Source organism: Somniosus microcephalus, unplaced genomic scaffold (assembly GCF_052327205.1).
Source record: "Somniosus microcephalus isolate GS21.2 unplaced genomic scaffold, FLI_Smic_1.0 unresolved_chr2, whole genome shotgun sequence".
In the NCBI taxonomy this organism is placed as follows: domain Eukaryota; kingdom Metazoa; phylum Chordata; class Chondrichthyes; order Squaliformes; family Somniosidae; genus Somniosus; species Somniosus microcephalus.
In genome coordinates this window covers 73,511,808-73,526,542 of record NW_028225180.1, presented here as the reverse complement: position 1 = coordinate 73,526,542, position 14,735 = coordinate 73,511,808, and positions in this window count along the sequence as shown.

The window sequence follows — 14,735 nt, the reverse complement described above, 5'->3', positions numbered from 1 at the left end:
CACTGACACGGCACTTGTGACTGCAGAGCAAGTAAGAACATGGACAGGTAAAGATCCAGTACTGTCTAGAGTTCAAGAATATGTGGTGAGGGGATGGCCACAGCATCCGGAAGGGGCTGACTTCACACCCTACAGTGTCAGGAAAACAGAGCTGAGTGTGCAGGACGGTTGCGAGTTGTGGGGAGCACGAGTGATTATTCCACAGCCAGCACGACAGTCTGTCCTAGAGCAACTACATCAGTGTCATCCTGGGGTCTCGCGTATGAAAGCCTTGGCTAGGAGTTACTTGTGGTGGCCAAAGCTAGATGAGGAGATAGAAAATCTAGTCAAGACATGCAGCACTTGTCAGGAACACCGGAAGGCACCAGCAGCAGCTCCTCTCCACCCCTGGGAGTGGCCGGATAAACCATGGAGAAGATTGCACTTAGATTATGCGGGTCCATTCATGGGGAAGATGTTCCTCATAATCATTGATGCACTTTCCAAATGGATGGATGTTTATCCTGTAAATTCTGCTTCCGCCACTACTACTATAGACTGCCTGCGTCGGAGCTTCAGTAATCAAGGGCTACCGGAGATCGTGTTAAGTGACAATGCCACTTGTTTTGTGAGTACAGAGACAAAAGAGTTCTTGAGAAAAAATGGCATAGTGCAGGTGACCTCGGCCCCATATCATCCGTCCTCAAATGGACTTGCGGAGAGAGCCGTACAAACATTTAAAGAGATGATGAAAAAAATGCAGAAGGGAGTTTAGCAGCCAAAGTGTCACGGGTTCTGTTCAGCTACAGAATAACACCTCAATCCACCTCAATCCACCACAGGACTCTCTCCTGCTGAGATGTTATTAGGTCGTAGACCACGCTCCACTCTTGACCTTGTCCACCCAGACCTAAAAAGGAAAATGGAAAACAGACAAAACAAACAAAAAGAGAACCATGACAAAAGAACAAAGCCGAAGTTTTGGAGAAGGAGATGAGGTCCTTACCAGGAATTTCAGTTATGGACCCAAGTGGATTCCTGGCTTCATAGACTCAATGACCGGTCCCGTATCATACAAGGTCATGTTGGGTGATGGTAGGGTAGTACGCAGACATGTAGATCAGATACTTACCAGACAAGGGGAAATTGAAATGAAGGTTCCAGATGCAATGGCTGAGGACAGGGTTGCCCCCAGTTATCTAAGTGCATCTGTGGTGCCACCACCAGGGACAGAGACAATTCCACAGGAACCCATTCATCAAGAGGAAACCATCATTGCAGAGTCAGATACTCCGAGCACTGCTCAGGAGCAGCTGGTGGCTTCACCACAAACAAGCAGGGACTTTACTGTCAGACGTTCACAAAGGCCTCACAAGCCACCAGAGAGATTGATACTGAACTGTTAGATTCGTCAAGTATGGAACATGGTGAATGGAGACTTCTTATGTGACCCTTAGGAATGGTTGTTTGTTAAGAAATTCATCCTGAAATCTTAAGGGGGGAGGGATATAGTAATCTGGGATGTTATGATTAAGGTTATCCACCAGGTGGTGCTGTAGCCAATGCTGCTGCTAAGGTCAGGGGTTGCTTCCTGTTAAGGCCAGGGGTTAACTTCCTGCTAAGGTCAGTAAAGGTGGAATGCCAGGATGCAGGCATGATGTTTGTTACTCTGTTTGTTAATAAAGTACTCGTGCTAATTCTACGATAGCGCCTCTCCGAGTTCTTGTTCCACTACATGGATTTATCACAGAAAGGTTGTGAGGTGATTGCTGCTCACAGTTAGACTCGGGCTGTGGCTGCAAAGGTGCAGACCATTACCCCTTGTTACTGACCTGACACTCAATTAACTCGAACAGACAGTCGCAGAAACCCAGTCACTACATTTAAGGATGTCCAAAACAGCCCGCCAAGATCTCCCCTCGGCCACAGTCTCTGCTTGCCCCATCGGGGGTGGGCACTCCCTCCGAGAACAGAGGCGCGGGCTGGCAGGGAGGTACCGCCGGGGTGTAACCAGGCAAAAGTGTGTCGCCTGCCGTCACAAAGCACTGGGTTAGCTCCGGCGTTCCCGCTAAGCTGCAGGCCGCGCAGGAAGCGGTGCGGCTGGGGAGAGGGCGGGGGGAGTGGGGCTAGCTGTGGTGCTCTGGCAGAGAGCCGGCAGGGGCTCGACGGGCTGAACGGCCTCTTTCCGTGCTGGAACCATTCGATGATTCTGTGACTGACGCTAGCTTACAGGGGACATTGGCGAGCTCTGCAGCCAACTCCATGCTACCCATGAGCCGGATTATCGGGAGCCAAGTGGGAATTTCAGCTCCCGGTATTTATTTGAGATGCGTAACCTTATTTGAGACCCTTCCCCTGTTGCCGTTATTCTTTTCTCTCTTTTCTTTCCGTGTCGTAGGAACACAGGAACGGGAGGAGGCCATTCAGCCCCTCAAGCCTGTTCCGCCATTCAGTGAGATCACAGCTGATCTGTATCCCAACCCTATTTACCCGCCTTGGCTCCGTATCCCTTAATACCCTTGGCTGGCAAAAATCCATCGCTCTCAGATTTAAAATGATTATGTGAGCTAGCATCTACTCTGCCAACCAGGAACTGGACCGAGACTGCCCAAGTCAGATCACGTAGGGCCCGTTACAGTGGACATGACGTCATTGTATAAGCTCTTGCCCCACCCCTGCTCTGTAGAGGGACACCTACAGTGTGCAGCTCAACCAGGTTCTATCCTAAGGCCGACTCTGTGTTATCTGGCCTCAGCTGGGCGGGGTGGGGTGTTGGGGCGGCAGTGGATGTGCTACAATTCACCTCGGCACCCCCAGGTGTCAGCCGTGGCTCAGTGGGTGGCACTCTTACCTCTGAGTCAGAAGGTCGTGGGTTCAAGTCCCACTCCAGAGACTTGAGCACAAAATCCAGGCCGACACTCCCGGTGCCAGTACTGAGGGAGCGCCGCACTGTCGGAGGGGCAGTACTAAGGGAGCGCCGCACTGTCGGAGGGGCAGTACTGAGGGAGTGCCGCACTGTCGGAGGGGCAGTACTAAGGGAGCGCCGCACTGTCGGAGGGGCAGTACTGAGGGAGTGCCGCACTGTCGGAGGGGCAGTATTGAGGGAATGCCGCACTGTCGGAGGGTCAGTACTGAGGGAGTGCCGCACTGTTGGAGGGGCAGTACTGAGGGAGCGCCGCACTGTCGGAGGGGGCAGTACTGAGGGAGCGCCGCACTGTCGGAGGGGCAGTACTGAGGGAGCGCCGCACTGTCGGAGGGGCGGTACTGAGGGAGTGCTGCACTGTCAGAGGGGCAGTACTGAGGGAGCGCCGCACTGTCGGAGGGGCAGTACTAAGGGAGCGCCGCACTGTCGGAGGGGCAGTACTGAGGGAGTGCCGCACTGTCGGAGGGGCAGTATTGAGGGAATGCCGCACTGTCGGAGGGTCAGTACTGAGGGAGTGCCGCACTGTTGGAGGGGCAGTACTGAGGGAGCGCCGCACTGTCGGAGGGGGCAGTACTGAGGGAGCGCCGCACTGTCGGAGGGGCAGTACTGAGGGAGCGCCGCACTGTCGGAGGGGCGGTACTGAGGGAGTGCTGCACTGTTGGAGGGGCAGTACTCAGGGAGCGCCGCACTGTCGGAGGGGCAGTACTGAGGGAGCACTGCACTGTCGGAGGGGCAGTACTGAGGGAGCGCCGCACTGTCGGAGGGGCAGTACTGAGGGAACGCCGCACTGTCGGAGCGACAGTACTGAGGGAACGCCGCACTGTCGGAGTGGCAGTACTGAGGGAGCGCTGCACTGTCGGAGGTGCCGTCTTTCGGATGAGAAGTTAAACCGAGGCCCAGTCTGCCCTCTCAGGTGGGTGTAAAAGATCCCACGGCCACTATTTCGCAGAGCAGGGGCAGTTCTCCCCTGGGGCCAATATTTATCCCTCAACCAACATCACTAAAACAGATGATCTGGCCATTATCACATTGCTGTTTGTGGGAGCTTGCTGTGCACAAATTGGCTGCCGTGTTTGCTACATCACAACAGTGACCACACTTCAAAAAGTACTTCATTGGCTGTGAATCACTTTGGGAGGTCCGGTGGTCGTGAAAGCCGCTGTAGAAATCCAAGTCCTTTTTTGGGAGGGGGACTACCAGCCAGTGTTTCTGCTCCTGGTCTCTATCCAGTGACCCGCCCCCTACCGCTTGGCTGTCAATTAAGGACAGGATCAGGCTGGCCGGTGATTACCTCCCAAGTCGAATAGCCTGCCGACACTTGCACGTGCTGAATGGTGGCTCAGGAGGGGCCCTTGGGAGCGAGCTGGTGCCTGTGGAACCCGAACCCCAAGCAAAAGGGTGCGACTTTGCGGGAGGTGGGGTAACAAAGTTGGGGGGGGGGTGGCAGGCGGGGAGGGGGGAACGAAATGTTCCTTCTGGTTCGATCCTCGGGGAATGGTGTGTGTGTAGCACATGGGGAAACGAGTAAAGTTAAAATGTTCCTAGGCAGGAACCACAGTTTCAGCAACAATGCTCGGCGACTGACTCACCGACCTCCTGTGGCGATGCACACTGGGCGTCAAGACCAAGTATCGTGATCTGGGGTCAGAGGGCAGGGAGCACATCGAGTCTGCAGCACAGAAACAGGCCATTCAGCCTAACTGGTCTTACAATCCACTCAGTCTTTATATTTCCATTATAAATGTCTATAACCGCAGGTTAGAATTCTTTATTTTAATTGATTCATTGGAAGTGCCTAATTGCCCTTGAAAGGTGGTGGTGAATCGCCTTCTTGAACTGCTGTAGTCCGTCTGAGTGGCTTGCTAGTGGCCATTTCAGAGGGCAGTTAAGAGTCAACCACATTGCTGTGGGTCTGGAGTCACTTATAGCCATGGACCATGTACAGCAGGCATCTCAAAACACTGGAGAGGTACCACCAACGCTGCCTCCGCAAGATCCTGCAAATCCATTAGCAGGATAGGTGCACCAACGTCAGTGTTCTTGCTCAGGCCAACATCCCCAGCATCGAAGCTTTGACCACGCTCGATCAGCTCCAATGGACGGGTCACATTGTCCACATGCCCGATACAAGACACCCAAAACAAGCGCTCTACTCGGAGCTCCAACATGGCAAGAGAGCCCCAGGTGGGCAGAGGAAACGCTTCAAGGACACTCTCAAAGCCTCCTTGAAAAGGTGTAACATCCCCACCGACACCTGGGAATCCCTGGCCCAAGACCGCACAAAGTGGAGGAGAAGCATCCGGGAAGGCGCCGAACACCTCGAGTCTCTTCGCCGGGAGCAAGCGGAAGCCAAGCGCAAACAGCAGAAGGAGCGCACTTCAACCCAAGCGCCCCACCTGTGACAGAGACTGTCAGTCCCGGCATTGGACTCATCAGTCACCTGAGAACTCATTTTTAATGTGGAAGCAAGTCATCCTCGGTTCTGAGGGACTGCCTAAGAAGAGATAGGCCAGACCGGTTAAGGACGGCAGATTTCCTTCCCTCAAAGGACATCCGTGAACCGGATGGGTTTTTAACGATATTGTTTCATTCCTGATACTAGCTTTTTATTCCAGATTTATATAATTAACTGAATTTAAATTCCCCCAAGCGGTCATGGTGGGATTTGAACTCACGTCTGCCAGATCATTAGTCCAAGTTTCTGGATTGCTCGTCCAGTAACAGAACCACTATGCTACTATTCCTGGTAATGGAAACCAGCTATGTAAATAGGTCACGCTGCAATTACAGCCTCCCACCAGTGGCGGCACTGTTACAGGAGGCTAAGTGTAAATATAGCGTAACACAGGAAATTCCCATTATAAATATGGACACGTGAATTTATAATGGGAGACGTTGCCAAGGAGTGTGCAGCTATAAGATTATTAAGGTATTATATGAATAGAATGTATGGACAAGGTGCTTTATTTATGTCTCAATCGATTTATTGATTAAAATTCTAAGAAATGCTCCACGCCACCCCAAGGCAGCCTCTCTCAGGAGTGTGTTTGTTTGGAAGACTCCGTGACTACTTTCAGTTTTGGAATGTGTTCCGTGCTGTTTTAACATCGCTGGATTTTTACTGGTGGGTTTCTTGAACGGTGGAATATCGCTCGCAGCCGAGGGCGGGGTACGGACTCCTCGGGGGTGGAGGGGGGTCAGCGAGGAGGCGCCTCGTATCTTCACACCAACCGTGGAGCCTCCAATTGGCCGCACTGCCATGCCAACAGGAGAAAGCCTCAATTGGAACCCGAGGAACGCCACCTCCACGGGATGTGCGGGGGGAGGGGGGTAAGGGGGGTGAAATCTCTCCCCCGAGCCATTCACGTACATCAGATGAAGGCTGAGGAGCTGAGCGACTTCCCTCCCATCTCAACTAGAGGTGTGGGGCCAGGAAGAGGGGGACAGGGAGAGGGTGTTACTGAGCCCCTAAGCTCTGGGGTGCCAGGGTACCGAGGCCAGGGGTCCCAGGGTACTGAGGCCAGGGGTCCCAGGGTACTGAGGCCAGGGGTCCCAGGGTACTGAGGCCAAGGGTCCCAGGGTACTGAGGCCAGGGGTCCCAGGGTACTGAGCCCAGGGGTCCCAGGGTACTGAGGCCAGGGGTCCCAGGGTACTGAGGCCAGGGGTCCCAGGGTACTGAGGCCAGGGGTCCCAGGGTACTGAGGCCAGGGGTCCCAGGGTACTGAGCCCAGGGGTCCCAGGGTACTGAGCCCAGGGGTCCCAGGGTACTGAGGCCCAGGGGTCCCAGGGTACTGAGGCCAGGGTCCCAGGCACTGAGCCCAGGGGTCCCAGGGTACTGAGGCCCAGGGGTCCCAGGGTACTGAGCCCAGGGGTCCCAGGGTACTGAGGCCAGGGGTCCCAGGGTACTGAGGCCAGGGGTCCCAGGGTACTGAGGCCGGGGGTCCCAGGGTACTGAGCCCAGGGGTCCCAGGGTACTGAGGCCAGGGGTCCCAGGCACTGAGCCCAGGGGTCCCAGGGTACTGAGGCCAGGGGTCCCAGGGTACTGAGGCCAATGGTCCCAGGGTACTGAGGCCAATGGTCCCAGGGTACTGAGGCCCAGGGTCCCAGGGTACTGAGGCCAAAGGTCCCAGGGTACTTAGCCCAGGGGTCCCAGGGTACTGAGGCCAAGGGTCCCAGGGTACTGAGCCCAGGGGTCCCAGGGTACTGAGGCCAAGGGTCCCAGGGTACTGAGGCCAGGGGTCCCAGAGTACTGAGGCCCAGGGGTCCCAGGGTACTGAGGCCAATGGTCCCAGGGTACTGAGGCCAAGGGTCCCAGGGTACTGAGGCCAGGGGTCCCAGGGTACTGAGGCCAATGGTCCCAGGGTACTGAGGCCAATGGTCCCAGGGTACTGAGGCCTGGGGTCCCAGGCACTGAGCCCAGGGGTCCCAGGGTACTGAGCCCAGGGGTCCCAGGGCACTGAGGCCAGGGGTCCCAGGCAGTGAGCCCAGGGGTCCCAGGGTACGGAGCCCAGGGGTCCCAGGGTACTGAGGCCAAGGGGTCCCAGGGTACTGAGGCCGGGGGTCCCAGGGTACTGAGCCCAGGGGTCCCAGGGTACTGAGGCCGGGGGTCCCAGGGTACTGAGGCCAAGGGTCCCAGGGTACTGAGGCCAGGGGTCCCAGGGTACTGAGGCCAGGGGTCCCAGGGTACTGAGGCCAAGGATCCCAGGGTACTGAGGCCGGGGGTCCCAGGGTACTGAACCCAGGGGTCCCAGGGTACTGAGGCCGGGGGTCCCAGGGTACTGAGCCCAGGGGTCCCAGGGTACGGAGCCCAGGGGTCCCAGGGTACTGAGGCCAAGGGGTCCCAGGGTACTGAGGCCGGGGGTCCCAGGGTACTGAGCCCAGGGGTCCCAGGGTACTGAGGCCGGGGGTCCCAGGGTACTGAGGCCAAGGGTCCCAGGGTACTGAGGCCAGGGGTCCCAGGGTACTGAGGCCAGGGGTCCCAGGGTACTGAGGCCAAGGATCCCAGGGTACTGAGGCCGGGGGTCCCAGGGTACTGAGCCCAGGGGTCCCAGGGTACTGAGGCCGGGGGTCCCAGGGTACTGAGCCCAGGGGTCCTAGGGTACTGAGGCCGGGGGTCCCAGGGTACTGAGGCCAAGGGTCCCAGGCACTGAGCCCAGGGGTCCCAGGGTACTGAGGCCAGGGGTCCCAGGCACTGAGCCCAGGGGTCCCAGGGTACTGAGGCCAAGGGTCCCAGGCACTGAGCCCAGGGGTCCCAGGGAACTGAGCCCAGGGGTCCCAGGGTACTGAGGCCAGGGGTCCCAGGGTACTGAGGCCAGGGGTCCCAGGGTACTGAGGCCAAGGGTCCCAGGGTACTAAGCCCAGGGGTCCCAGGGTACTGAGGCCAGGGGTCCCAGGGTTACGAGCCCCCAAACACAGGGGTCCTACTCCTAGCCCTCGATCTCCACCCAGTCAGCATTGTTGGGAAGCGTGCTTGCGTGCACATTGGGCGAAGGCAGGAGTGGGGTCCACTGTGATGCTTCCCATAGCCAAATAGCTTGCTGACTTGCCCAGACTCTGACCTGAGTGGGTTGCCAGGAGAGCCGAGGGGAGTAAACCGGGGGTGCGGTGGGTGGTTAGAAGGTGAGAAAAATTCACCAAAATGGAAACTGCTTATCAAGGGACCTGGTTCCATCGGAATGAGGTCAAACTGGGAGGTTTGGTGTGTGGGGCTGGGTCAGTGACTATCCCTCTGTGAGTAGGAGGAGCCCGTGGGATGGGGCTGCTGCCCAGGGCCCTTTCTGAGATGAGCTGTCCCCACTGACATTACCGTTAGTTTGATTTGAAACTGTAAGCACATCTTCTATGACTCAAAACCTAGCTTTCAATGTCATTGAACTGTGCAGCGAGTCATGAGAAGTGCACTCCTTGTCTGATTGACAGGCAAGCAGTAATAGCAGCCATCCGCCCCGCCCACGCCCACTTCCTTCTCGAATGTCAGCTTGGCTCAGTCGGTATCTCTCTCTCTCTCTCACCTCCGAGTCAGAAGTTCATGGGCTCGAGCCCCACTCCAGAGACTTGAGCCCCATAATCCAGGCTGACACTCCCGGTGCGGTACTGAGGGAGTGCCACACTGTTGGAGGGGCAGTACTGAGGGAGCGCTGCACTGTCGGAGAGGCAGTACTGAGGGAGAGCCGCACTGTCGGAGGGGCAGTACTGAGGGAGCGCTGCACTGTCGGAGAGGCAGTACTGAAGGAGTGCCACACTGTCGGAGGGGCAGTACTGAGGGAGCGCTGCACTGTCGGAGAGGCAGTACTGAGGGAGCGTTGCACTGTCGGAGGGGCAGTACTGAGGGAGTGTCGGAGGGGCAGTACTGAGGGAGCGCTGCACTGTCGGAGGGGCGGTACTGAGGGAGAGCTGCACTGTCGGAGGGGCAGTACTGAGGGAGCGCTGCACTGTCGGAGAGGCAGTACTGAGGGAGCGCTGCACTGTCGGAGGGGCAGTACTGAGGGAGCGCCGCACTGTCGGAGGGGCAGTACTGGGGGAGCGCCGCACTGTCGGAGGGGCAGTACTGAGGGAGCGCCGCACTGTCGGAGGGGCAGTACTGAGGGAGCGCCGCACTGTCGGAGGGGCAGTACTGAGGGAGCGCCGCACTGTCGGAGAGGCAGTACTGAGGGAGCGCCGCACTGTCGAAGGGGCAGTACTGAGGGAGCGCCGCACTGTCGGAGGGGCAGTACTGAGGGAGCACCACACTGTCGGAGGTGCTGTTTCTTGGATGTTAAACCATGTCTGTCCTCTCAGATGTTAAGTCTCCCACGGCCACTATTTGGAAGAAGAGCAGGGGGAGTTCTCCCCTGTGTCCTGGGCCAATATTTATCCCTCAACCAGCATCACTAAAGCAGATGATCTGGTCATTATCACATTGCTGTTTGTGGGAGCTTGCTGTGCATAAAATGGACGCTGCGTTCCCTACATAACAACAGTGACTACACGTCAAAGTAATTCATTGTATGTGAAGGGCTGAGAGATGTGATAGACACGAGTCTTTTTTTCCTTTGATGTGTGGTTTTTAATGGCAGGTTGAATTTAACTGAAGGCTGTGTTTTATGGCTGGCGAGACTGTTTTAACAGTGAACTTAAAGCTCCTTTCTCTGAGGCTGAGTGCAAGCTCGGGCCTGCACAATCCCGCCTTGTGAGCCTGCTGTAATCCAGGCTTCAGAGCATTTTGGTTGGTTTGTGACGGGAGGGGAGGATCGAAACATTGCAAGAGAAACACCATAGCTCAGTCATCACGTTGCTGTTCGCGGGAGCTTGCTGTGCGCAAATTGGCTGCCGCGTTTCCCACATTGCAACAGCGACTACACTTCAAAAGGTGCTTCATTGGCCACAAAGGGCTTTTTGGACATGCTGAGGTCGTGAACGGCTCTTTATAAACGCAGGGTCTTTTTATTACCCAAAATATTTGCCTCGCCATTCTTTCCCGAAGACGGGGTGGCCCTGCCTGTAAGAACACCGCACACTCGGCGCACTTCCAGTAAAGACCCAGTAGTCTCCCTCAGCCTTTTGTCTGTATCACCGGCCAGGAGCGCCCCCCTTGCTCTAGCCCGAATACCCCCAGCCCGACCCTTCAGCCTCACTGTTCAAACTGACCCACCAGGGGATGCCAACTCTCGGTTGGACCCCTTGACATTCAATGACATTTGACACGAATCAGTCATTCATGAAAGAAAGACTTATGAAATAATACTGAGCGGCCTACGGGTGGCGCTGTCCAGGGAGAGTATAAATACTCGGGCACGGGCCCAGCTTGCGCAGGACATTCTTAACAGGAACTAGTGAAGGACACAACTAGACCTCTGTGGTAAACCACTGTCGTTCACTGTGTTCACTATTGTTGTTGTTGTCGTTCACTCTTGTTTCACCGTTATACCTGACTATGCCTCAGCTGACTCCGCCCTTGGCTACCTGGTATAAGGACGGCTGCACGGCAGCTCTCAGCCATTCGGTCGTCCACTAGAGGCATAGTCCTGATCTGTTTGTAGTTGCATTCAGTAGTTAATAAAAGCCTGTTGTTCTGAACTCTACTCAGCCTTTTATTAGAATCGATAGCGCATCAATTTTATTAACTACTGACAAAAAAAAAAATAACGATGCTGCAGATACTTAAGATCAAGTGCCTGGAACTCGACCCGCAAGAACCGGACTCGCCTGCTAAGTTCTCACACTGGTTGAACTGTTTTGAGTCTTTTCTGGTTGCATCTGGCGAGACCGTCGCCACCGACGCCGACAAGCTCAGGGTGCTGAATTCGAAAGTAAACCACCGAGCTTTTGCCCTTATCCGGGACGCTACGAGCTACCAGGGGGCTATCGACATTTTAAAGGAACAATATGCACGCCCGGTCAACTATGTTTACGCAAGACATCTCCTGGGGTCCCGCAAACAACAGTCCGGGGAACCCACAGAAGCATACATACGGGCGCTGAAGGAACTCGGCCGAGCCTGCGAATGCAAGCAAGTATCAGCCACGGAACATACGGAGGAGCTCATCCGGGACGCCCTCGTTGCAGGCCTCAGGTCCACTCACACACGGCAGCGACTGCTGGAAAGTAGCGAGCTCGACCTGAAGAAGGCGATTTCACTCACCCTTTCGTTGGACGTAACCCATCGGAACATGGAGGCCTACTCCCCGGACCGCGTGGCCGCCTCGTGGATGTCGCGGCCGCCGCCATCTTGGGACGTGGCGCTGCCCCGGGCCCCGGCCCCAACTGCTGCAGCGATGTCCCGCCCGAGCCAGAAATGTTATTTCTGTGGCCAAACCAAACACCCCAGGGCGCGCTGCCCGGCGAAAAACGCTGTCTGCTCTGCCTGCGGTAAGAAGGGACACTATGCTGGCGTCTGCAGAAGTCAGAAGACCCCTACCTTCAGCAGCGCCGCTTGCGATTCGTGGGAGTGGCCATCTTGCCTTCCTTCAGCCTCGTGGGACATTCTTAACAGGAACTAGTGAAGGACACAACTAGACCTCCATGTTGTAAAACAGTTTAGACCAAGTGCCTAGTAGTTTTCTTACGTCAGCATTACCATCACCATCCTGGGGGTCTCCATTGACCAGAAACTTAACTGGACCAGCCACAGAAATACTGTGGCTACAAGAGCAGGTCAGAGGCTGGGTATTCTGCGGTGATTGTCTCACCTCCTGACTCCCCAAAGCCTTTCCACCATCTACAAGGCTCAAGTCAGGAGTGTGATGGAATACTCTCCACTTGCCTGGATGAGTGCAGCTCCAACAACACTCAAGAAGCTCGACACCATCCAGGACAAAGCAGCCCGCTTGATTGGCACTCCATCCACCACCTTAAACATTCACTCCCTCCACCACTGGCGCACCGTGGCTGCAGTGTGTACCATCTACAAGATACACTGCAGCAACTTGCCGAGGCTTCTTCGGCAGCACCTCCCAAACCCGCGACCTCTTCCACCTAGAAGGACAAGGGCAGCAGACGCATGGGAACACCACCACCTCCAAGTCACACACCATCCCGACTTGGAAATCTATCGGCCGTTCCTTCATCATTGCTGGGTCAAAATCCTGGAACTCCCTCCCTAACAGCACTGTGGGAGAACCCTCACCACACGGACTGCAGCGGTTCAAGAAGGTGGCTCACCACCACCTTCTCAAGGGCCAACTAGGGATGGGCAATAAATGCTGGGCCTCGCAAGTGACGCCCAGATCCCATAGGTGAATTTTTAAAAAACGTATTCCTGGTGGTTTTATCACGTGGCCTCCTGTCTCCAACCCACTTGCCCGCCATCGGCCGCCCGACACGTCTGCCCTCGCGGAGCCCCGCCTTCACACGACCAATCAGAACGCGAACAGACTCTTCGTTACCCGACCGAATGATACTTGACTGTAAGTCAAACTGCCCGTTTTTCCCCACGGCCGATATTTTTATAACTGTCAAACAAAAATGGTCAAAGAATTTTTCTTTTAAGAAAAAGCACCATTTAAAAAAAAACCCTACGATTTTTCTTCCCCGGGGTTTTGCTCACAGCAATGTCCTGGAGATTAATCTTCAAGTCCCGGAGATTAATCTTCTATTCCTGGAGACTCCAGGGAAATCCCGGAGGATTGGCAACTCTAAACACAACCGCACCTCAGGAAGGATATACTGGCCTCGGAGAGGGAGCAGCGCAGATTCACCAGAACGATACCCGAGGGCTAAAAGTGTTAAATTACGAGGACAGGTTGCCCAGACTGGGCTTGTATTCCCTCGAGTTTAGAAGATTAAGGGGTGATCTGATCGAGGTGTTTTAAGATGATTAAAGGTTTCGATACAGTGGATAGAGAGAAACTATTTCCTCTGGTGGGGGGGGAGTCCGGAACAAGGGGGCAGAACCTTAAAATTAGAGCCAGGCCGTTCAGGGGTGATGTCAGGAAGCACTTCTTCACACAAAGGATGGTGGAAATCTGGAACACTCTCCCCCCAAAAAGCTGTTGAGGCTGGGGGTCAATTGTAAATTTCAAAACTGAGATTGATAGACTTTTGCTGGTAGATGGAGTTAAGATACAGATCAGCCATGATCTAATTGAATGGCGGAAACAGGCTCGGGGGCCTGAATAGCCTCCTCCTGTTCCTATGGTAACAGGCTCGAGGGGCTGAATGGCCTCCACCTGTTCCTATGGTAACAAGCTCGAGGGGCTGAATGGCCTCCTCCTGTTCCTATGGTAACAGGCTTGAGGGGCTGAATGGCCTCCACCTGTTCCTATGGTAACAAGCTCGAGGGGCTGAATGGCCTCCTGCTGTTCATATGGTAACAGGCTCGAGGGGCTGAATGGTCTCCACCTGTTCCTATGGTAACAGGCTTGAGGGGCTGAATGGCCTCCTCCTGTTCCTATGGTAACAGGCTCGAGGGGCTGAATGGCCTCCACCCGTTCCTATGGTAACAGGCTCGAGGGGCTGAATGGCCTCCACCTGTTCCTATGGTAACAGGCTCGAGGGGCTGAATGGCCTCTTCCTGCTCCCAAGGTCCACCCTAAACAATGACCGAGCGCAGTTATCAAGCAGGGAGTATAAAATTATGAGGGGCCGAGATAAAGTGGATAGGAAGGACCTATTTCCCTTAGCAGAGGGGTCAAAAACCAGGGGGCACAGAGTTAAAGTAATTGGTGGAAGGTTTAGAGGGGATTTGAGGGGAAATTTCTTCACCCAGAGGGTGGTGGGGGTCTGGAACTCACTGCCTGAGAGGGTGGTAGAGGCAGGAACCCTCATTACATTTAAAAAGTACTTGGATGTGCCCTTGGGATGCTGTAACCTGCAGGGCTACGGACCAAGAGCTGGGAAGTGGGATTAGGCCGGATAGCTCTTTGTTGGCCGGCGCGGACACGATGGGCCGAAGTGGCCTCCTCACGTGCCGTAACCTTCTATGATTCTATGAGAGCCTGAGGAAGAAATAAAAACCGTCTCTTGGGGCCGGGTTGAGCACAGTTGTTCCTGTTTTAAAGGGAAAGCATTGCGTATTAGTTCCACACACGCGTAGGCGGGAGGTGGGCGACCAAAAGAAATACCGGCAGGCCCTGCAATTTCCAGGAACCCGCGGCAACTCAGATGCAGCCAGATCAGACTCGGTTGAGAGCAGCACCCGCCTGTGCAGACGGAGTTTGTTATCACCGACACCATTTACTTCATTTTTTTTTGTTACTTCAGCTATGCCACGTTTTCGGGTTGAGTCAGTGGAGTGAAACTGAGAAGCTGCAGGCGGTTTAACAAAAAAAAAAATGAGAATAAAGCACAGAATTGACAGTTTGAGGACGGCTGGTGGTGTAAATGAAATTCCCCGAGCGCGAGGGGCAGGTTGGGG